The 20,728-nt window shown below is 37.5% G+C and overlaps 20 non-coding genes across 20 annotated transcripts; 18 read left to right on the top strand and 2 right to left on the bottom strand.

The window, feature by feature from the left end:
* Positions 1-1,653: 1,653 nt before the first annotated feature.
* Positions 1,654-1,735, bottom strand: Trnas-gcu (transfer RNA serine (anticodon GCU)). Its single transcript has one exon. It is a non-coding gene; the product is annotated as a tRNA-Ser (tRNA).
* A 447-nt stretch (positions 1,736-2,182) lies between these two features.
* Positions 2,183-2,264, bottom strand: Trnas-gcu (transfer RNA serine (anticodon GCU)). Its single transcript has one exon. It is a non-coding gene; the product is annotated as a tRNA-Ser (tRNA).
* A 1,690-nt stretch (positions 2,265-3,954) lies between these two features.
* Trnas-gcu (transfer RNA serine (anticodon GCU)) lies at positions 3,955-4,036 on the top strand. The gene has a single exon. It is a non-coding gene; the product is annotated as a tRNA-Ser (tRNA).
* A 550-nt stretch (positions 4,037-4,586) lies between these two features.
* On the top strand, positions 4,587-4,668 carry Trnas-gcu (transfer RNA serine (anticodon GCU)). Its single transcript has one exon. It is a non-coding gene; the product is annotated as a tRNA-Ser (tRNA).
* Positions 4,669-6,161: 1,493 nt separating this feature from the next.
* Trnas-gcu (transfer RNA serine (anticodon GCU)) lies at positions 6,162-6,243 on the top strand. Its single transcript has one exon. It is a non-coding gene; the product is annotated as a tRNA-Ser (tRNA).
* A 646-nt stretch (positions 6,244-6,889) lies between these two features.
* Positions 6,890-6,971, top strand: Trnas-gcu (transfer RNA serine (anticodon GCU)). The gene has a single exon. It is a non-coding gene; the product is annotated as a tRNA-Ser (tRNA).
* Positions 6,972-7,521: 550 nt separating this feature from the next.
* Trnas-gcu (transfer RNA serine (anticodon GCU)) lies at positions 7,522-7,603 on the top strand. The gene has a single exon. It is a non-coding gene; the product is annotated as a tRNA-Ser (tRNA).
* Positions 7,604-8,578: 975 nt separating this feature from the next.
* Positions 8,579-8,660, top strand: Trnas-gcu (transfer RNA serine (anticodon GCU)). The gene has a single exon. It is a non-coding gene; the product is annotated as a tRNA-Ser (tRNA).
* Positions 8,661-9,210: 550 nt separating this feature from the next.
* On the top strand, positions 9,211-9,292 carry Trnas-gcu (transfer RNA serine (anticodon GCU)). The gene has a single exon. It is a non-coding gene; the product is annotated as a tRNA-Ser (tRNA).
* A 1,476-nt stretch (positions 9,293-10,768) lies between these two features.
* Trnas-gcu (transfer RNA serine (anticodon GCU)) lies at positions 10,769-10,850 on the top strand. Its single transcript has one exon. It is a non-coding gene; the product is annotated as a tRNA-Ser (tRNA).
* Positions 10,851-11,496: 646 nt separating this feature from the next.
* Trnas-gcu (transfer RNA serine (anticodon GCU)) lies at positions 11,497-11,578 on the top strand. The gene has a single exon. It is a non-coding gene; the product is annotated as a tRNA-Ser (tRNA).
* A 1,033-nt stretch (positions 11,579-12,611) lies between these two features.
* Positions 12,612-12,693, top strand: Trnas-gcu (transfer RNA serine (anticodon GCU)). Its single transcript has one exon. It is a non-coding gene; the product is annotated as a tRNA-Ser (tRNA).
* Positions 12,694-14,200: 1,507 nt separating this feature from the next.
* On the top strand, positions 14,201-14,282 carry Trnas-gcu (transfer RNA serine (anticodon GCU)). Its single transcript has one exon. It is a non-coding gene; the product is annotated as a tRNA-Ser (tRNA).
* Positions 14,283-14,928: 646 nt separating this feature from the next.
* Trnas-gcu (transfer RNA serine (anticodon GCU)) lies at positions 14,929-15,010 on the top strand. The gene has a single exon. It is a non-coding gene; the product is annotated as a tRNA-Ser (tRNA).
* Positions 15,011-15,733: 723 nt separating this feature from the next.
* Positions 15,734-15,815, top strand: Trnas-gcu (transfer RNA serine (anticodon GCU)). The gene has a single exon. It is a non-coding gene; the product is annotated as a tRNA-Ser (tRNA).
* Positions 15,816-17,290: 1,475 nt separating this feature from the next.
* Positions 17,291-17,372, top strand: Trnas-gcu (transfer RNA serine (anticodon GCU)). Its single transcript has one exon. It is a non-coding gene; the product is annotated as a tRNA-Ser (tRNA).
* A 643-nt stretch (positions 17,373-18,015) lies between these two features.
* On the top strand, positions 18,016-18,100 carry Trnas-gcu (transfer RNA serine (anticodon GCU)). Its single transcript has one exon. It is a non-coding gene; the product is annotated as a tRNA-Ser (tRNA).
* Positions 18,101-18,822: 722 nt separating this feature from the next.
* Positions 18,823-18,904, top strand: Trnas-gcu (transfer RNA serine (anticodon GCU)). Its single transcript has one exon. It is a non-coding gene; the product is annotated as a tRNA-Ser (tRNA).
* A 646-nt stretch (positions 18,905-19,550) lies between these two features.
* On the top strand, positions 19,551-19,632 carry Trnas-gcu (transfer RNA serine (anticodon GCU)). The gene has a single exon. It is a non-coding gene; the product is annotated as a tRNA-Ser (tRNA).
* A 722-nt stretch (positions 19,633-20,354) lies between these two features.
* On the top strand, positions 20,355-20,436 carry Trnas-gcu (transfer RNA serine (anticodon GCU)). Its single transcript has one exon. It is a non-coding gene; the product is annotated as a tRNA-Ser (tRNA).
* The last annotated feature ends 292 nt before the right edge of the window (positions 20,437-20,728 follow it).

The raw sequence follows: 20,728 nt of genomic DNA, 5'->3' as shown, positions 1-20,728 counted from the left end.
CTTGTGTCCACACGTTTATCTCTTATTTTTCATCACATTTATTGTAGTAAAAACTGAGTCTTCTAATATTTATTACTGCCATAAGACGAAGCCTTGTGTTTGCTCTTGTTTACAGATTACAACTGTGTGAGGAACAAGTTGACCGATTACTTTGATTCTAGTGTTCGACTGGGATTTGATTTTATTGAACCCCCATCTCTCTGCGAAAGGATGAAGGGCAAAGTCGACCTCGACGGAATTTGAACTCAGAACTTAATGTCGGAAGAAATGCCGCTAAGCATTTTATCCGGCGTGCTAACGATTGTCGGCTCGCCCACTTTTTAAATATCAGACTACAATGACAACACTCGTAAAATGGCAAAATTGTCAGCATGACGGATAAAATGCTTGACGGCATTTCTTCCAGCTTTACGTTTTGAGTTCCAAATTCCGCTGAGGTCAACTTTTCCTTTCATCCTTTCGGGGTCAATAAAATAAGTACCAGTCAAGTACTGGGGTAGATGTAATCAATTCTCCCCTCCACTCAAAAGCTGTTGGTACTATGTCAAAATTTGAAATCATTATAGTTTGATATCTAAGTGTGATATCTAAGGTCACTATTCGGAACAATAACAGTTAAAGCACCCCGAAAGCTGTCAAGGTCAGGAATTGGAACTGAAAATTTGTCGGGTGTTGAATATGTCTTTTACATTTGTCAAAGACAACCTTGATGGTTCTGAAGGAACACAAACGTAAACTTATCAAATTCATAATGAGCAATTCGAATCCAAAGCACACAAGATTGCAGGATCATTTCAAAAGCAAATATCCGAAAGAATTCAAACCAAATGTGATCGTTTAGTTCGAAACCGCATCCGCTGTGGTATCGAATCGGACCTCTGCACTACATAGCCATTCCTGAATTTTGCTCATATCTATCGCCATAACTCAGTTACGTAGTGTTTTCTGACATAAACATCAGCTACGTAAGAAGTGAGTGAACGTGTGTGATACACATGCATTTCTGACTGAACCTAAGTGTTGAGAAATGCAATTGTGGAAAGCAGCTTACCCATTCAGATCATTGAGATACTCACCAACGCATTCACAAACGATTTGTTTCTCTCCGACAACGAATTTTTACCGAGACGGCATAAACATTTATTCCCTTATTCATTGTTTGTGTATTACTTTTTATTGACCATAATGAATTTCTCAGTTTTTACTGATTCACAAATTTATAAATTTCTAATAAATTTCAAGGTGGCTGAGTGGTTAAAGCGATGGACTGCTTATTCATTTGGGTGCGTGCCCTCGTTGGATCACACTTTGTTTTTAATTCATTATTATTATTATAAATATAGAATTTTAACAATGAGTTTACTGCTAAGCATATACTCGTAAATCTCTCTCTCTCTCTCTCTCTCTCTCTCACACACACACACACACACACTGCCATATTATTACTCACCTTCCCTGTAGTTTCTCTAGTACAACATTATTGTTCTTTCTGCTTTTCTACCTCTTTTTTCTTTCTTTTTTGCTTGCATCAATACTTTCCGGAAAAACAGACACCGAAGCATTCATTTGTCCTTTATTTAAAGAATTATATGTTAACGATTTATGTACATTACCTCTCTGATGAATTAAGAAAAAAAAAATTAACAAACAATCCGACGAGGATGAGATTCGAACTCACGCGGGAAATTCCCAATGGATTAGCAGTCCATCGCCTTAACCACTCGGCCACCTCGTCAGGTATTCCAACGGATTAAGAATTTAGTGATTAATTTTCGAAACTGTACATTCAGAGAAATTTCTTCTTCTTCTTCTTCTTCCTCTTCTTCTTCTTCTTCTTCTTCTTCTTCTTCTTCTTCTTCTTCTTCTTCTTCTTCTTCTTCTTCTTCTTCTTCTTCTTCTTCTTCGTCTGCTGCTGCTGCTGCTGCTTTTTGCAGTTATTTTGGGGCACTGCATTGAAGGATTTAGAAAATCATAAGAGGTGCTGAATTCCATTTCAAACAACACAGAGGTTTGTCTTCACAAAACGTTGAATAACTTTGCAGAAAATATAATAATAATAATAATAATAATAATAATAATAATAATAATAATAATAATAATAATAATAATAATTTTGCCACAAGGGCAGTCATTTTGAGGGAGGTCATGTTGGCTGATTTTGAAAGATGGAATAAAAGTAAAACGGCGAGGATGAGATTCGAACTCACGCGGGAAATTCCCAATGGATTAGCAGTCCATCGCCTTAACCACTCGGCCACCTCGTCTTACGGCTGATACTGTAACATATTTATAATTTATTGCTTAATTCATCAAATTGATTCTGGAGAAATATGACTTTATCTGTGTTGGTAAAGAGTAACGCAGAAACAACGAAGAATAGAATACTTTTTTTTTATGTCGTAACAAATATGAGAAGTCCAATGTTTCGGACAGAACCGTTCATCGGAGAGGAATGACTCGATTGTGATTGCTTTGCTGAGTATTTTCTCAGTGATGTAAATTGGTATGCGGGTTTCGATAACTGGTATTTCTCATCATTTTTGTACATTAAGAAAGGCTTGTGAACTATACACTTTCGTTTACACCTTACATAATAGATGGTTATATGAGAAAAGTTAATGTAATGGGCTCAACAGTGATGGGCATGTTCGTAACAGAAGGCATGGCTGTGTGGTTAAGAAGTGCGTTCTATATATTGTCATATATTCTTTTACTTGTTTCAGCCATTAGACTGCTGCCATGCTGGAGCGCCGCATTAAAGAATTTTAATCGAATGAGTCGACTTAGTTCTTATTTTTGAGTTTGGTAATTATTCTATCGTACTCTTTTTTGCCGAACCGCTAGTTTACGGGGTCGTAAACACACCAGCACCGGTTGTCAAGTAATAGTGGAAGACAAACACCGACCCTAAGACACACACATATACATATATATACATGTGTGGTTAGTAGTTTGCTTACCAACCACATGGTTCCGGGTTCAGTCCCACTGCGTGGCACCTAGAGCAAGTGTCTTCTGCTATAGCCTTGGGCGGCCAAAGCCGTGTGAGTGAATTTGGTAGACGGAAACTGAAAAAAACCGTTTGTACGTGATTGTAATTTTTAAATTTTAATTATTATACCATATGTTATATAATTATGTTATAATTATATCATATGTTACGTATATATATATATATATATATATATATATATATATATATATATATATATATGTGTGTGTGTGTGTGTGTGTGTGTGTGTGTGTGTGTGTGTGTGTGTGTGTGTATGTATATATGTGTGTATGTAAATAACTCTGAAAAGGGCTTTTGCGCGTTCCCAGAGAATATTACCCTCAGAGGCGCTAGTGTTGGTATGTTCGTGAATAAGTCACTAACCGAAATAAGTTGATCTATTGTTTAGGAAAATACTATTTACTCGTTTACGGGTTGTACTGGATAAACTGCGAAAATAACTCCATAACAGTTCAAATTCTAAGAAATAAGCATACTCAATTTGATTTATACCAAATAATATAGGAAAATGAATAGTCTATTTCCATTGGCTGTTAAAATAAAATATATTAGCTATATATAAGGATCCCTTCCAGGGGCCCTATTATCGATTTTTTTTTTCAACAATCTGAGTTCTCACGTGTCAAGTTTCATCAAAATCAATAAAACTATCTTGGTGGAGTTAGCTAACAACTCCGCAAACAAACACACCCACAGACGGAATTTCCCACATATGTAGTAGATATATACAAATGCTCTCAATCTGTTCGTTACAAACTTTTCTTGATTTTAAATTAACTTTAGTATCGATAAACTATCGATAAGTAAGTCGTTAGTTTCTCATGGTAATTCTGTGTGATTAGTGTATTACTTTTTTTACATACACTTAAGCATAACGATTTTTTTAGGCTACTATTCCACGAATGAAATAATAAATTAAGATATTGCTTCTGATTTACAGCGACGAGGTGGCCGAGTGGTTAAGGCGATGGACTGCTAATCCATTGGGATATTCCCGCGTGAGTTCGAATCTCATCCTCGTCGGTCAGTTTTGTTTTAATTCATGAACCAATATTTTGGGTCTATTTCGTCATGAGTGACATCTAGTCGTAAAATCGTTGCCGAAAATTGATTGCATTTCCAGTTGGTGTATGTGGTAAATAACGAAGACAATGAATAGTGCTGAGGTATTGGGAAACATTTCTAAACCTCGCCGATATGGAGAAATGTTCCAACTATATTAACGAGATGAAGTTTTTTTCTTTTTTTAATATCTAGAGTGGTGGGATGCGTTACCCACGACCTGTGCAGGGTGTCTCATAGTGGAGGCCAGTGCTGTTTAACTTGAGCTTGGACACTTCTAATAGCAAAGTGGCAAAGTTCAATTTGTAACAACAAGGCTTCAGGTTCATTCCTACTTCATAATATATTGATTGGTCAAATGCTTTCTGCTTTAATTTCAACCAAAATCCTTATGAGGGAAATTCATTTGATAAATTGATAAACCAAATCCTTATGAGGGAAATTCATTTGATAAATTGCAGCTAAGAGCTTTCTCGTTGGATGAACGCTACTTATTCTTGAATGAAGACTCGACGAGGTGGCCGAGTGGTTAAGGCGATGGACTGCTAATCCATTGGGATATTCCCACGTGAGTACGAATCTCATTCTCGTCGATTTGCTTTTAATTTATAAATCAATATTGCCAGTCTGTTTTGTCATGAGTGACACCTAGCCGTAAGATCGTTACCGAAAATTAATTGCATTCCTGTTGGCATATGTAGCAAATAGCGAAGACCAGAAATGGTGGCGAGAAACCGTGAAACATTTCCTACCTTTGCCGATATGGAGAAATGTCCCAACAATGTTAAGGAGGAAGAATTCAACTTATTTTTATATATCTAGTGTGTTGGGATGCGTCACGGATTAGTTCTGCCTGATACTAGTGGTCAATGCTGTTTAGTTTGAGCTTGAAATCTCTGGTAGTAAAGTGGTAAAGTTCACTTTATAACTACAAGGCTCCAGGTTCATTCCTACCGCATGATATATTGGTTGGTCACATGCTTTCTTCCTTAATTCCCAGTCCACCAAATCCTTATGAAGGAAGTTTATTAGAGAAATTGAAACTACGAGCTTTCTCGTAGGATGGAGGCTACTTATTCTTGAATGAAGACTTGACGTAACGTCCACTGGCCCTCCCTTCCTCTCCCTCTTCTCTCTCTATCTCTATCTCCCTCTCTCTCTCTCTCTCTCTCTCCCTCTCCCTCTCTCTCTCTCTCTCTCTCTCTCTCTCTCTCTCTCTCTCTCTCTCTCTCTATTTATCTATCTATCTATCTATCGTTCAGACTGGAAGTTCGTACACTGGAATAAATAATGAGGTTGTTTCCAGATATTCTCCACAAGAACCTAATGCTGATTCTACATGACCTTTTCGTGACAGTTTATATACTTTAAAACAGTATCTCCGGTTTATTGCCCGCAGAATCTTTGTTTAACACTGTTCATGCACTGATGTGTTTCATACGTTACTAAATCTGGTTAAAATAACGGAAGATTGAAATTTCATTGCTGATCTCGTGATTCTTTCCGGTATATAATCCACAAAAAGGCAACTTGCTGGCAGAATCGTTAACACTTCGGACACAATGTCAGGCGGCATTTCGTACGTCCTTACGTTCTGGGTCTCGACATTCCCTTTCTGTAATCGACTTAGCCCCGCCACCGAAATTTGTTGACCTTGCACCAAAATCGGAAACCTATAAATTCTCCACCGTTTACAATTGTTTTACTAATTAATGTAGATTTGGTTTATATCTTTACCTGTTATTTCTTTTCGTAATCCATTTTAAGCAAGTTTTTCTCATTTTTATTAATATATGTACGATCAGGTATCTAAATCGTTGATACATAGATTCTAATTAATTATAGATTCTAATTAATATTTACCTATTTTAAACAAATGCTCTCAATCTGTTCGTTACAAACTTTTCTTGATTTTAAATTAACTTTAGTATCGATAAACTATCGATAAATAAGTAGTTAGTTTCTCATGGTAATTCTGTGTGATTAGTGTATTACTTTTTTTACATACACTTAAGCATAACGATTTTTTTAGGCTACTATTCCACGAATGAAATAATAAATTAAGATATTGCTTCTGAATTACAGCGACGAGGTGGCCGAGTGGTTAAGGCGATGGACTGCTAATCCATTGGGATATTCCCGCGTGAGTTCGAATCTCATCCTCGTCGGTCAGCTTTGTTTTAATTCATGAACCAATATTTTGGGTCTATTTCGTCATGAGTGACATCTAGTCGTAAAATCGTTGCCGAAAATTGATTGCATTTCCAGTTGGTGTATGTGGTAAATAACGAAGACAATGAATAGTGCTGAGGTATTGGGAAACATTTCTAAACCTCGCCGATATGGAGAAATGCTCCAACTATATTAACGAGATGAAGTTTTTTCCTTTTTTTAATATCTAGAGTGGTGGGATGCGTTACCCACGACCTGTGCAGGGTGTCTCATAGTGGAGGCCAGTGCTGTTTAACTTGAGCTTGGACACTTCTAATAGCAAAGTGGCAAAGTTCAATTTGTAACAACAAGGCTTCAGGTTCATTCCTACTTCATAATATATTGATTGGTCAAATGCTTTCTGCTTTAATTTCAACCAAAATCCTTATGAGGGAAATTCATTTGATAAATTGATAAACCAAATCCTTATGAGGGAAATTCATTTGATAAATTGCAGCTAAGAGCTTTCTCGTTGGATGAACGCTACTTATTCTTGAATGAAGACTTGGCAGAACGCCCACTCACTCGTTCGATGAAGACTATCTATTTTTCAATGAAGACCCAATGAAATAATAAATTAAGATATTGCGTGATTCTTCCGGCGACGAGGTGGCCGAGTGGTTAAGGCGATGGCCTGCTAATCCATTTGGATATTCTCGCGTGAGTTCGAATCTCATCCTCGTCGGTCAGTTTTGTTTTAATTCATGAACCAATATTTTGGGTCTATTTCGTCATGAATGACATCTAATCGTAAAATCGTTGCCGAAAATTGATTGCATTTCCAGTTGGTGTATGTGGTAAATAACGAAGACAATGAATAGTGCTGAGGTATTGGGAAACATTTCTAAACCTCGCCGATATAGAGAAATGTTCCAACTATATTAACGAGATGAAGTTTTTTTCTTTTTTTAATATCTAGAGTGGTGGGACGCGTTACCCACGACCTGTGCAGGGTGTCTCATAGTGGAGGCCAGTGCTGTTTAACTTGAGCTTGGACACTTCTAATAGCAAAGTGGCAAAGTTCAATTTGTAACAACAAGGCTTCAGGTTCATTCCTACTTGATAATATATTGATTGGTCAAATGCTTTCTGCTTTAATTTCAACCAAAATCCTTATGAGGGAAATTCATTTGATAAATTGATAAACCAAATCCTTATGAGGGAAATTCATTTGATAAATTGCAGCTAAGAGCTTTCTCGTTGGATGAACGCTACTTATTCTTGAATGAAGACTCGACGAGGTGGCCGAGTGGTTAAGGCGATGGACTGCTAATCCATTGGGATATTCCCGCGTGAGTTCGAATCTCATTCTCGTCGATTTGCTTTTAATTTATAAATCAATATTGCCAGTCTGTTTTGTCATGAGTGACACCTAGCCGTAAGATCGTTACCGAAAATTAATTGCATTCCTGTTGGCATATGTAGCAAATAGCGAAGACCAGAAATGGTGGCGAGAAACCGTGAAACGTTACCTACCTTTGCCGATATGGAGAAATGTCCCAACAATGTTAAGGAGGATGAATTCAACTTATTTTTATATATCTAGTGTGTTGGGATGCGTCACGGATTAGTTCTGCCTGATACTAGTGGTCAATGCTGTTTAGTTTGAGCTTGAAATCTCTGGTAGTAAAGTGGTAAAGTTCACTTTATAACTACAAGGCTCCAGGTTCATTCCTACCGCATGATATATTGATTGGTCACATGCTTTCTTCCTTAATTCCCAGTCCACCAAATCCTTATGAAGGAAGTTTATTAGAGAAATTGAAACTACGAGCTTTCTCGTAGGATGGAGGCTACTTATTCTTGAATGAAGACTTGACGTAACGTCCACTGGCTCTCCCTTCCTCTCCCTCTTCTCTCTCTCTCTCTCTCTCTCTCTTTCTCTCTCTCTCTCTCTCTCTCTCTCTCTCTCTCTCTTTATCTATCTATCTATCGTTCAGACTGGATGTTCGTACACTGGAATAAATAATGAGGTTGTTTCCAGATATTCTCCACAAGAACCTAAAGCTGATTCTACATGACCTTTTCGTGACAGATTATATACTTTAAAACAGTATCTCCGGTTTATTGCCCGCAGAATCTTTGTTTAACACTGTTCATGCACTGGTTAAAATAACGGAAGATTGAAATTTCATTGCAGATCTCTTGATTCTTTCCGGTATATAATCCACAAAAAGGCAACTGTGTGATTAGTGTATTACTTTTTTTACATACACTTAAGCATAACGATTTTTTTAGGCTACTATTCCACGAATGAAATAATAAATTAAGATATTGCTTCTGATTCACAGCGATGAGGTGGCCGAGTGGTTAAGGCGATGGACTGCTAATCCATTGGGATATTCCCGCGTGAGTTCGAATCTCATCCTCGTCGGTCAGATTTGTTTTAATTCATGAACCAATATTTTGGGTCTACTTCGTCATGAGTGACATCTAGTCGTAAAATCGTTGCCGAAAATTGATTGCATTTCCAGTTGGTGTATGTGGTAAATAACGAAGACAATGAATAGTGCTGAGGTATTGGGAAACATTTCTAAACCTCGCCGATATAGAGAAATGTTCCAACTATATTAACGAGATGAAGTTTTTTTCTTTTTTTAATATCTAGAGTGGTGGGACGCGTTACCCACGACCTGTGCAGGGTGTCTCATAGTGGAGGCCAGTGCTGTTTAACTTGAGCTTGGACACTTCTAATAGCAAAGTGGCAAAGTTCAATTTGTAACAACAAGGCTTCAGCTTCATTCCTACTTCATAATATATTGATTGGTCAAATGCTTTCTGCTTTAATTTCAACCAAAATCCTTATGAGGGAAATTCATTTGATAAATTGATAAACCAAATCCTTATGAGGGAAATTCATTTGATAAATTGCAGCTAAGAGCTTTCTCGTTGGATGAACGCTACTTATTCTTGAATGAAGACTCGACGAGGTGGCCGAGTGGTTAAGGCGATGGACTGCTAATCCATTGGGATATTCCCGCGTGAGTTCGAATCTCATTCTCGTCGATTTGCTTTTAATTTATAAATCAATATTGCCAGTCTGTTTTGTCATGAGTGACACCTAGCCGTAAGATCGTTACCGAAAATTAATTGCATTCCTGTTGGCATATGTAGCAAATAGCGAAGACCAGAAATGGTGGCGAGAAACCGTGAAACATTTCCTACCTTTGCCGATATGGAGAAATGTCCCAACAATGTTAAGGAGGATGAATTCAACTTATTTTTATATATCTAGTGTGTTGGGATGCGTCACGGATTAGTTCTGCCTGATACTAGTGGTCAATGCTGTTTAGTTTGAGCTTGAAATCTCTGGTAGTAAAGTGGTAAAGTTCACTTTATAACTACAAGGCTCCAGGTTCATTCCTACCGCATGATATGTTGATTGGTCACATGCTTTCTTCCTTAATTCCCAGTCCACCAAATCCTTATGAAGGAAGTTTATTAGAGAAATTGAAACTACGAGCTTTCTCGTAGGATGGAGGCTACTTATTCTTGAATGAAGACTTGACGTAACGTCCACTGGCTCTCCCTTCCTCTCCCTCTTCTCTCTCTATCTCTATCTCCCTCTCTCTCTCTCTCTCTCTCTCTCTCTCCCTCTCGCTCTCTCTCGCTCTCTCTCTCTCTCTCTCTCTCTCTCTCTCTCTCTATTTATCTATCTATCTATCTATCGTTCAGACTGGAAGTTCGTACACTGGAATAAATAATGAGGTTGTTTCCAGATATTCTCCACAAGAACCTAAAGCTGATTCTACATGACCTTTTCGTGACAGATTATATACTTTAAAAGAGTATCTCCGGTTTATTGCCCGCAGAATCTTTGTTTAACACTGTTCATGCACTGATGTGTTTCATACGTTACTAAATCTGGTTAAAATAACGGAAGATTGAAATTTCATTGCTGATCTCTTGATTCTTTCCGGTATATAATCCACAAAAAGGCAACTTGCTGGCAGAATCGTTAACACTTCGGACACAATGTTAGGCGGCATTTCGTACGTCCTTACGTTCTGGGTCTCGACATTCCCTTTCTGTAATCGACTTAGCCCCGCCACCGAAATTTGTTGACCTTGCACCAAAATCGGAAACCTATAAATTCTCCACCGTTTACAATTGTTTTACTAATTAATGTAGATTTGGTTTATATCTTTACCTGTTATTTCTTTTCGTAATCCATTTTAAGCAAGTTTTTCTCATTTTTATTAATATATGTACGATCAGGTATCCAAATCGTTGATACATAGATTCTAATTAATATTTACCTATTTTAAACAAATACTATCAATCTGTTCGTTACAAACTTTTCGTGATTTTAAATTAACTTTAGTATCGATAAACTATCGATAAATAAGTCGTTAGTTTCTCATGGTAATTCTGTGTGATTAGTGTATTACTTTTTTTACATACACTTAAGCATAACGATTTTTTTAGGCTACTATTCCACGAATGAAATAATAAATTAAGATATTACTTCTGATTTACAGCGACGGGGTGGCCGAGTGGTTAAGGCGATGGACTGCTAATCCATTGGGATATTCCCGCGTGAGTTCGAATCTCATACTCGTCGGTCAGTTTTGTTTTAATTCATTAACCAATATTTTGGGTCTATTTCGTCATGAGTGACATCTAGTCGTAAAATCGTTGCCGAAAATTGATTGCATTTCCAGTTGGTGTATGTGGTAAATAACGAAGACAATGAATAGTGCTGAGGTATTGGGAAACATTTCTAAACCTCGCCGATATGGAGAAATGCTCCAACTATATTAACGAGATGAAGTTTTTTTCTTTTTTTAATATCTAGAGTGGTGGGACGCGTTACCCACGACCTGTGCAGGGTGTCTCATAGTGGAGGCCAGTGCTGTTTAACTTGAGCTTGGACACTTCTAATAGCAAAGTGGCAAAGTTCAATTTGTAACAACAAGGCTTCAGGTTCATTCCTACTTCATAATATATTGATTGGTCAAATGCTTTCTGCTTTAATTTCAACCAAAATCCTTATGAGGGAAATTCATTTGATAAATTGATAAACCAAATCCTTATGAGGGAAATTCATTTGATAAATTGCAGCTAAGAGCTTTCTCGTTGGATGAACGCTACTTATTCTTGAATGAAGACTTGGTAGAACGCCCACTCACTCGTTCGATGAAGACTATCTATTTTTCAATGAAGACCCAATGAAATAATAAATTAAGATATTGCTTGATTCTTCCGGCGACGAGGTGGCCGAGTGGTTAAGGCGATGGACTGCTAATCCATTGGGATATTCCCGCGTGCGTTAGAATCTCATCCCCGTCGGTTTGCTTCTTTTTTAATAAAAATTTTTAATCTATATTTCGAGTCTGTTTTGCCCTGAGTGACACCTAGCCGCAAAACTTGCCGAAAATTAATTGGACACCCTGTTTGGCGGATCTGGCAAATAACGAAGTCCATGAATGGTTTTCGAGAAACAGAGAAACATTTCCAACCCTTGTCGATATGGAGAAATGTTCCAACAATGTTAGGAGGATAAATTCAATTTTTTAAAATATCTAGTTTGGCGTGGCAGGGCGGAGTGCGTCACCGATGATTTCTGCTGGGTGTCTGATACGGGTGGTCAGTGCTGTTTTGCTAGAGCTTGAACATCTCTAGTAGTGAAGTGGCAAGGTTGATTTTGTAACTCCATAGTTCCAGGTTCATTCCTACTGCATGATATATTGATTGGTCAAACGCTTTCTGCTTTAATTTCAAGTCAACCAAATCCTTATTAGGAAAACAATCGAGAAACTGAAACTACGAATTTTCTCGCGTTATAAAGTCTTCTTGAATGAAGACTTGGCCCAACCTCCACTCGCTCTCCCCATTCCTTCCCTCCTTCTTTCTCTATCTCTCTCACTCTCTGTCTCTCTCTCTCTCTCTATATATATATATGTGAAGGTGCATGGTTCAGTGGTTAGAGCGTCGAGCTTACGATTGTGAGGTTGTGAGTTCGAATCCCGGACCGGGCTGCGTGTTGTGTTCTTGAGCAAGACACTTTACTACACGTTGTTCCAGTTAACTCAACTGTAGAAATGAGTTGCGACGTCACAGGTACCAAGCTGTATCGGCCCCTTTGCCTTTCCCTTGGATAACACTGGTGGCATGGAGAGGGGAGGCTGGTATGCATGGGCAACTTCTGGCCTTCCATAAAACAACCTTGCCCGGACTTGTGGGTGGGAGGGTAACTTTCTAGGTGCAATCCCATGGTCAGTCATGACCATAGGGGGCCTCAGCAGTATATATGACGAGGTTTTTGAGTTCTGTTCCTCGAATGAAACAGTAAAGTGTTAAAAAATGTGAGGGTGTTCGTGTCGACGAGGTGGCCGAGTGGTTAAGGCGATGGACTGCTAATCCATTGGGATATTCCCGCGTGAATTCGAATCTCATTCTCGTCGATTTGCTTTTAATTTATAAATCAATATTGCCAGTCTGTTTTGTCATGAGTGACACCTAGCCGTAAGATCGTTACCGAAAATTAATTGCATTCCTGTTGGCATATGTAGCAAATAGCGAAGACCAGAAATGGTGGCGAGAAACCGTGAAACATTTCCTACCTTTGCCGATATGGAGAAATGTCCCAACAATGTTAAGGAGGATGAATTCAACTTATTTTTATATATCTAGTGTGTTGGGATGCGTCACGGATTAGTTCTGCCTGATACTAGTGGTCAATGCTGTTTAGTTTGAGCTTGAAATCTCTGGTAGTAAAGTGGTAAAGTTCACTTTATAACTACAAGGCTCCAGGTTCATTCCTACCGCATGATATATTGATTGGTCACATGCTTTCTTCCTTAATTCCCAGTCCACCAAATCCTTATGAAGGAAGTTTATTAGAGAAATTGAAACTACGAGCTTTCTCGTAGGATGGAGGCTACTTATTCTTGAATGAAGACTTGACGTAACGTCCACTGGCTCTCCCTTCCTCTCCCTCTTCTCTCTCTCTCTCTCTCTCTCTCTCTCTCTCCTTCTCTCTCTCGCTCTCCCTCTCTCTCTTTCTCTCTCTCTCTCTCTCTCTCTCTCTCTCTCTCTCTCTCTCTTTCTCTCTCTCTATTTATCTATCTATCTATCTATCGTTCAGACTGGAAGTTCGTACACTGGAATAAATAATGAGGTTGTTTCCAGATATTCTCCACAAGAACTTAATGCTGATTCTACATGACCTTTTCGTGACAGATTATATACTTTAAAACAGTATGTCCGGTTTATTGCCCGCAGAATCTTTGTTTAACACTGTTCATGCACTGATGTGTTTCATACGTTACTAAATCTGGTTAAAATAACGGAAGATTGAAATTTCATTGCTGATCTCTTGATTCTTTCCGGTATATAATCCACAAAAAGGCAACTTGATGGCAGAATCGTTAACACTTCGGACACAATGTCAGGCGGCATTTCGTACGTCCTTACGTTCTGGGTCTCGACATTCCCTTTCTGTAATCGACTTAGCCCCGCCACCGAAATTTGTTGACCTTGCACCAAAATCGGAAACCTATAAATTCTCCACCGTTTACAATTGTTTTACTAATTAATGTAGATTTGGTTTATATCTTTACCTGTTATTTCTCTTCGAGATCCATTTTAAGAAAGTTTTTCTCATTTTTATTAATATACGTACGATCAGGTATCCAAATCGTTGATACATAGATTCTAATTAATTATAGATTCTAATTAATATTTACCTATTTTAAACAAATGCTCTCAATCTGTTCGTTACAAACTTTTCTTGATTTTAAATTAACTTTAGTATCGATAAACTATCGATAAATAAGTCGTTAGTTTCTCATGGTAATTCTGTGTGATTAGTGTATTACTTTTTTTACATACACTTAAGCATAACGATTTTTTTAGGCTACTATTCCACGAATGAAATAATAAATTAAGATATTGCTTCTGATTTACAGCGACGCGGTGGCCGAGTGGTTAAGGCGATGGACTGCTAATCCATTGGGAAATTCCCGCGTGAGTTCGAATCTCATCCTCGTCGGTCAGTTTGGTTTTAATTCATGAACCAATATTTTGGGTCTATTTCGTCATGAGTGACATCTAGTCGTAAAATCGTTGCCGAAAATTGATTGCATTTCCAGTTGGTGTATGTGGTAAATAACGAAGACAATGAATAGTGCTGAGGTATTGGGAAACATTTCTAAACCTCGCCGATATGGAGAAATGTTCCAACTATATTAACGAGATGAAGTTTTTTTCTTTTTTTAATATCTAGAGTGGTGGGACGCGTTACCCACGACCTGTGCAGGGTGTCTCATAGTGGAGGCCAGTGCTGTTTAACTTGAGCTTGGACACTTCTAATAGCAAAGTGGCAAAGTTCAACTTGTAACAACAAGGCTTCAGGTTCATTCCTACTTCATAATATATTGATTGGTCAAATGCTTTCTGCTTTAATTTCAACCAAAATCCTTATGAGGGAAATTCATTTGATAAATTGATAAACCAAATCCTTATGAGGGAAATTCATTTGATAAATTGCAGCTAAGAGCTTTCTCGTTGGATGAACGCTACTTATTCTTGAATGAAGACTTGGCAGAACGCCCACTCACTCGTTCGATGAAAACTATCTATTTTTCAATGAAGACCCAATGAAATAATAAATTAAGATATTGCTTAGTTCCTCCGGCGACGAGGTGGCCGAGTGGTTAAGGCGATGGACTGCTAATCCATTGGGATATTCCCGCGTGAGTTCGAATCTCATCCTCGTCGGTCTGGTTTTTTAAAAATTTATAAATGAATATTTTGGGTCTCTGTCTCTCGTTCTGAGTGATAGCTCGTTTTGCTTTCAAATAAATAATACCATTGCTTCCGAATATTCTCCACAAGAACATAAATCTGGTTCTATCTGACCTCTTCGTGAAAGATTGTTATGGTTTAAAACAATATGGCCTTTTTATTGCCAGAAGAATCTTTGTTTAGCATTGTTCAGTATCTGGTTTGTTTCATACGCTGTTAAATTTAGTTGAGATAAGGGAGGATTAAAGTTTGGTAGCTTATCTATTGAGGCTTCCTTATATTCTCTCTGGCGTTCACTATGTTTTATTAATGAATTTAGTTTGTGGTAGATTTGCTACATAGTCTTTATCTATCATTTCTTTTCGTAATCCATCTTATGCAATTACTTCGTATTTCCATTTCCATTAATACATGTACGATCAGGTATCTAAATCATTAATATTTATATATATTTCAAGATATATTTACCTATTTTAAACGAACACTCTCAATCAGGTCGTTACAAACTTTCCTTGATTAAAATATTTTTAGGTTCGATAATCTATCGATAAATATGAAGTTGGTTTCTCATAGCAATTCTTTGTTTCTTATTAGTGTATTACTCTTTTTACTGACGCTTACCATGACGAAGTTTTTGAGTCGTCTGTTCCACGAGTGAAACAGTAAATTGTTAAAAAATTTGCTGGTGTTTGTGTCGACGAGGTGGCCGAGTGGTTAAGGCGATGGACTGCTAATCCATTGGGATATTCCCGCGTGAGTTCGAATCTCATTCTCGTCGATTTGCTTTTAATTTATAAATCAATATTGCCAGTCTGTTTTGTCATGAGTGACACCTAGCCGTAAGATCGTTACCGAAAATTAATTGCATTCCTGTTGGCATATGTAGCAAATAGCGAAGACCAGAAATGGTGGCGAGAAACCGTGAAACATTTCCTACCTTTGCCGATATGGAGAAATGTCCCAACAATGTTAAGGAGGATGAATTCAACTTATTTTTATATATCTAGTGTGTTGGGATGCGTCACGGATTAGTTCTGCCTGATACTAGTGGTCAATGCTGTTTAGTTTCAGCTTGAAATCTCTGGTAGTAAAGTGGTAAAGTTCACTTTATAACTACAAGGCTCCAGGTTCATTCCTACCGCATGATATATTGATTGGTCACATGCTTTCTTCCTTAATTCCCAGTCTACCAAATCCTTATGAAGGAAGTTTATTAGAGAAATTGAAACTACGAGCTTTCTTGTAGGATGGAGGCTACTTATTCTTGAATGAAGACTTGACGTAACGTCCACTGGCTCTCCCTTCCTCTCCCTCTTCTCGCTCTTTCTCTCTCTACCTCTCTCTCTCTCTCTCTCTCTCTCTCTCTCTCTCTCTCTCTCTCTCTCTCTCTCTCTCTCTCTCTCTCTTTATCTATCTATCTATCGTTCAGACTGGAAGTTCGTACACTGGAATAAATAATGAGGTTGTTTCCAGATATTCTCCACAAGAACCTAAAGCTGATTCTACATGACCTTTTCGTGACAGATTATATACTTTAAAACAGTATCTCCGGTTTATTGCCCGCAGAATCTTTGTTTAACACTGTTCATGCACTGATGTGTTTCATACGTTACTAAATCTGGTTAAAATAACGGAAGATTGAAATTTCATTGCTGATCTCTTGATTCTTTCCGGTATATAATCCACAAAAAGGCAACTTGCTGGCAGAATCGTTAACACTTCGGACACAATGTCAGGCGGCATTTCGTACGTCCTTACGTTCTGGGTCTCGACATTCCCTTTCTGTAATCGACTTAGCCCCGCCGCCGAAATTTGTTGACCTTGCACCAAAATCGGAAACCTATAAATTCTCCACCGTTTACAATTGTTTTACTAATTAATGTAGATTTGGTTTATATCTTTACCTGTTATTTCTTTTCGTAATCCATTTTAAGCAAGTTTTTCTCATTTTTATTAATATATGTACGATCAGGTATCCAAATCGTTGATACATAGATTCTAATTAATTATAGATTCTAATTAATATTTACCTATTTTAAACAAATGCTCTCAATCTGTTCGTTAGAAACTTTTCTTGATTTTAAATTAACTTTAGTATCGATAAACTATCGATAAATAAGTAGTTAGTTTCTCATGATAATTCTGTGTGATTAGTGTATTACTTTTTTTACATACACTTAAGCATAACGATTTTTTTAGGCTACTATTCCACGAATGAAATAATAAATTAAGATATTGCTTCTGATTTACAGCGACGAGGTGGCCGAGTGGTTAAGGCGATGGACTGCTAATCCATTGGGAAATTCCTGCGTGAGTTCGAATGTCATCCTCGTCGGTCAGTTTGGTTTTAATTCATGAACCAATATTTTGGGTCTATTTCGTCATGAGTGACATCTAGTCGTAAAATCGTTGCCGAAAATTGATTGCATTTCCAGTTGGTGTATGTGGTAAATAACGAAGACAATGAATAGTGCTGAGGTATTGGGAAACATTTCTAAACCTCGCCGATATGGAGAAATGTTCCAACTATATTAACGAGATGAAGTTTTTTTCTTTTTTTAATATCTAGAGTGGTGGGACGCGTTACCCACGACCTGTGCAGGGTGTCTCATAGTGGAGGCCAGTGCTGTTTAACTTGAGCTTGGACACTTCTAATAGCAAAGTGGCAAAGTTCAATTTGTAACAACAAGGCTTCAGGTTCATTCCTACTTCATAATATATTGATTGGTCAAATGCTTTCTGCTTTAATTTCAACCAAAATCCTTATGAGGGAAATTCCTTTGATAAATTGATAAACCAAATCCTTATGAGGGAAATTCATTTGATAAATTGCAGCTAAGAGCTTTCTCGTTGGATGAACGCTACTTATTCTTGAATGAAGACTTGGCAGAACGCCCACTCACTCGTTCGATGAAGACTATCTATTTTTCAATGAAGACCCAATGAAATAATAAATTAAGATATTGCTTGATTCTTCCGGCGAAGGGGTGGCCGAGTGGTTATGGCGATGGACTGCTAATCCATTGGGATATTCCCGCGTGAGTTCGAATCTCATCCTCGTCGGTCTGGTTTTTTAAAAATTTATAAATGAATATTTTGGGTACTGTCTCTCGTTCTGAGTGATAGTTCGTTTTGCTTTCAAATAAATAATACCATTGCTTCCGAATATTCTCCACAAGAACATAAATCTGGTTCTATCTGACCTCTTCTTGAAACATTGTTATGGTTTAAAACAATATGGCCTTTTTATTGCCAGAAGAATCTTTGTTTAGCATTGTTCAGTATCTGGTTTGTTTCATACGCTGTTAAATTTAGTTGAGATAAGGGAGGATTAAAGTTTGGTAGCTTATCTATTGAGGCTTCCTTATATTCTCTCTGGCGTTCACTATGTTTTATTAATGAATTTAGTTTGTGGTAGATTTGCTACATAGTCTTTATCTATTATTTCTTTTCGTAATCCATCTTATGCAATTACTTCGTATTTCCATTTCCATTAATACATGTACAATCAGGTATCTAAATCATTAATATTTATATATATTTCAAGATATATTTACCTATTTTAAACGTACACTCTCAATCAGGTCGTTACAAACTTTCCTTGATTAAAATATTTTTAGGTTCGATAATCTATCGATAAATATGAAGTTGGTTTCTCATAGCAATTCTTTGTTTCTTATTAGTGTATTACTCTTTTTACTGACGCTTACCATGACGAAGTTTTTGAGTCGTCTGTTCCACGAGTGAAACAGTAAATTGTTAAAAAATTTGCTGGTGTTTGTGTCGACGAGGTGGCCGAGTGGTTAAGGCGATGGACTGCTAATCCATTGGGATATTCCCGCGTGAGTTCGAATCTCATCCTCGTCGGTCAGTTTGGTTTTAATTCATGAACCAATATTTTGGGTCTATTTCGTCATGAGAGACATCTAGTCGTAAAATCGTTGCCGAAAATTGAGTGCATTCCCAGTTGGTGTATGTGGTAAATAACGAAGACAATGAATAGTGCTGAGGTATTGGGAAACATTTCTAAACCTCGCCGATATGGAGAAATGTTCCAACTATATTAACGAGATGAAGTTTATTTCTTTTTTTAATATCTAGAGTGGTGGGACGCGTTACCCACGACCTGTGCAGGGTGTCTCATAGTGGAGGTCAGTGCTGTTTAACTTGAGCTTGGACACTTCTAATAGCAAAGTGGCAAAGTTCAATTTGTAACAACAAGGCTTCAGCTTCATTCCTACTTCATAATATATTGATTGGTCAAATGCTTTCTGCTTTAATTTCAACCAAAATCCTTATGAGGGAAATTCATTTGATAAATTGATAAACCAAATCCTTATGAGGGAAATTCATTTGATAAATTGCAGCTAAGAGCTTTCTCGTTGGATGAACGCTACTTATTCTTGAATGAAGACTTGGCAGAACGCCCACTCACTCGTTCGATGAAGACTATCTATTTTTCAATGAAGACCCAATGAAATAATAAATTAAGATATTGCTTGATTCTTCCGGCGACGAGGTGGCCGAGTGGTTAAGGCGATGGACTGCTAATCCATTGGGATATTCCCGCGTGAGTTCGAATCTCATCCTCGTCGGTCTGGTTTTTTTAAAATTTATAAATGAATATTTTGGGTACTGTCTCTCGTTCTGAGTGATAGTTCGTTTTGCTTTCAAATAAATAATACCATTACTTCCGAATATTCTCCACAAGAACATAAATCTGGTTCTATCTGACCTCTTCTTGAAACATTGTTATGGTTTAAAACAATATGGCCTTTTTATTGCCAGAAGAATCTTTGTTTAGCATTGTTCATTATCTGGTTTGTTTCATACGCTGTTAAATTTAGTTGAGATAAGGGAGGATTAAAGTTTGGTAGCTTATCTATTGAGGCTTCCTTATATTCTCTCTGGCGTTCACTATGTTTTATTAATGAATTTAGTTTGTGGTAGATTTGCTACATAGTCTTTATCTATTATTTCTTTTCGTAATCCATCTTATGCAATTACTTCGTATTTCCATTTCCATTAATACATGTACGATCAGGTATCTAAATCATTAATATTTATATATATTTCAAGATATATTTACCTATTTTAAACGAACACTCTCAATCAGGTCGTTACAAACTTTCCTTGATTAAAATATTTTTAGGTTCGATAATCTATCGATAAATATGAAGTTGGTTTCTCATAGCAATTCTTTGTTTCTTATTAGTGTATTACTCTTTTTACTGACGCTTACCATGACGAAGTTTTTGAGTCGTCTGTTCCACGAGTGAAACAGTAAATTGTTAAAAAATTTGATGGTGTTTGTGTCGACGAGGTGGCCGAGTGGTTAAGGCGATGGACTGCTAATCCATTGGGATATTCCCGCGTGAGTTCGAATCTCATCCTCGTCGGTCAGTTTGGTTTTAATTCATCAACCAATATTTTGGGTCTATTTCGTCATGAGTGACATCTAGTCGTAAAATCGTTGCCGAAAATTGAGTGCATTCCCAGTTGGTGTATGTGGTAAATAACGAAGACAATGAATAGTGCTGAGGTATTGGGAAACATTTCTAAACCTCGCCGATATGGAGAAATGTTCCAACTATATTAACGAGATGAAGTTTTTTTCTTTTTTTAATATCTAGAGTGGTGGGACGCGTTACCCACGACCTGTGCAGGGTGTCTCATAGTGGAGGTCAGTGC

Source organism: Octopus bimaculoides, chromosome 3 (assembly GCF_046866305.1).
Source record: "Octopus bimaculoides isolate indiv1 chromosome 3, ASM4686630v1, whole genome shotgun sequence".
NCBI lineage: Eukaryota > Metazoa > Mollusca > Cephalopoda > Octopoda > Octopodidae > Octopus > Octopus bimaculoides.
Note: the sequence above shows the minus strand (reverse complement) of the source record. Positions and strands in the feature narration are given on the sequence as shown.